Source organism: Macrobrachium nipponense, chromosome 49 (assembly GCF_015104395.2).
Source record: "Macrobrachium nipponense isolate FS-2020 chromosome 49, ASM1510439v2, whole genome shotgun sequence".
Classification (NCBI taxonomy): domain Eukaryota; kingdom Metazoa; phylum Arthropoda; class Malacostraca; order Decapoda; family Palaemonidae; genus Macrobrachium; species Macrobrachium nipponense.
Genome location: NC_087224.1, coordinates 3,836,198 through 3,838,697, shown reverse-complemented (window position 1 = coordinate 3,838,697; position 2,500 = coordinate 3,836,198).

Sequence of the window (2,500 nt, the reverse complement as noted above, 5' to 3'; positions counted from 1 at the left end):
TATCATTTCCCGAAGTTAGAAACGGAGGAGAGAGAGAGAGAGAGTGAGAGAGAATGAAGGGATCTTTATCTGCCTTGTTTTATATCCCATTTCCAGCCCGAAAAAGCGTTTCGGGTTATAAATTGGAGTTGGAAGTCAAGGCATCATTTCCCCCACCATCCAAGGTGGAGATGAAAACGTCTGTATCAGTTGGTAGAAATGAAAGGATATAATTCATATCCTCTTTTTCATTTTCTCACGACAGGATACTCATCTCATGGTTTTAAACAGCTGTGGGATATAAAAGCATATCTGTTTAATGAATAACCTCATTCATTTCCACTTTCATATCCGATGTCATCCTGAAAATGAAAGGATATAATTCATTTCCTTTTTGCATTTCATTATATCTCCTGGTTTTAAACAGCTTTGGGATATACAAGCATATCTGCTTAATGAATAACCTAATTCATTTCAAATTTCATTTGCAATGGGATATAATATACTCATTTTCTTTTTTTATTTTCCAAAGAAAGGATATAACCCATGGTTATAAACGTAAGGAAGATATAAAAACATTTATTTAGTAAATATAAATGATTGACTTCGACTTTCGTACTTGATATTTTCCTGAAAATGAAATATACATTCATTTTTCCCCCAAAGTAGGATATATCCCAAGGTTATAAATATATGGGAGATATAAAAGCATTTTGACTTTCATATGGAATGTCGGTTTGAAATAAAATATAATATATCCATTTCCCTTTGTTCATTACCCCATGGAGGATATAACTCACGGTTATAAACACCTGGGAAACACCTCTACTTTTATAAGTAATAAGTAATATCACCCTAAAAATAGCAGTTAGTTACTTTAGAGACTTACTTAAAAATCCAACAATGTAACTCATACAAACATTCTCAAACCAAACAAGGTAAATAATGAAACACACTCCTGAATATGTATATAAAGGTGTATAACATTCACACGGGAGGGTGTATATTGCAACGCAATACACTAGAATGCAGCCGAACACCCGCTGAATATCAGAGGCTGAATATTATACGTGTTTCAAAAGGGATTAGTGTATTTTAGCTCTGTGTACTTGTGGGTATTACAGCAGATTACGTTCTAGAATGGTACGTTATGTCCGGTGGGGAAATATATTACATATTTGTATTACAGTGGATGGTCACGGGAGAGAGAGAGATCTTACAGACCTTACAGACCTTACATCTTGTTCGGGTTGCCCCAGGTCCCTCCAGTGTGAGGCACCTCTAATGTCTACCAGAGAGTTGCTAGTACATCTTCCGGTATATTTTGCATCTTCCAATCTTGGATGGTCTGGGATGCAGTTTAGATATTTGTCGAGCTTATTCTTAAACACATCTACGCTCACTCCTGATATATTCCTCAGATGAGCTGGCAACGCATTGAATAGACGCTGCATTATCGATGCTGGTGCGTAGTGGATTAATGTCCTGTGTGCTTTCCTTATTTTTCCTGGTATAGTTTTGGGCACTATTAATCTACCTCTGCTTGCTCTTTCTGATATTTTTAGTTCCATGATATTTTCTGCTATTCCTTCTATCTGTTTCCATGCCTGAATTATCATGTAGCGTTCTCTTCTCCTTTCTAGACTATATAATTTTAAGAATTGTAGTCTTTCCAGTAGTCTAGGTCCTTAACTTCTTCTATTCTAGCTGTAACGGACCTTTGTACACTCTATTTGTGCAATATCCTTTTCCTTTTGATAGTGTGGGTACCATATCATATTGCAATATTCAAGTGGACTACGAACATATGTTTTTATAAAGCATAATCATGTGTTCAGCTTTTCTTGTTTTGAAGTGCCCGTAACAACATTCCCATTTTTTGCTTTACATTTTTGCCAACAGAGTTGCTATTTGATCATTGCATAACATGTTCCTATTCATCATCACACCAAGGTCTTTAACTGCTTCCTTATTTGTTTTGATGGTCTCATTATTAGGTCCCTTATATGCATATAGCTTTCTTTCTCTGTCTCCATAATTTATTGATTCAAATTTGATCAGAGTTAAATACCATCCTATTTACCTCTGCCCAATCATATACTTTGTTAAGGTCTCTTTGTAGAGCGTTCCTATCTTCATCACAAGTAATTTCTCTACTTATTCTTGTGTCATCTGCGAAACTACTCACTACCGAATCCTTAACATTATTGTCTATGTCTTCAATCATAATACAAACAGTATTGCAGCTAACACCGTACCTTGCGGCACACCGGATATTACCTTGGCTTCATCCGATTTCTCGTCGTTTGCAATAACTATCTGTTTTCTGTTGTAAAAATTCTTTTAACCATCTTCCTACTTTATCCACGATATTGTGTTTTCTAATTTTCTTCGCTAATATATTATGGTCTACTTTATCAAAAGCTTTTGCAAAGTCTAATAAACCTCATCTGTTTCATTTCCATTTCGCTTTTCATATTTTTGAATATGTTCTCACGGTGGACTAACAGTTGGGTTTTGT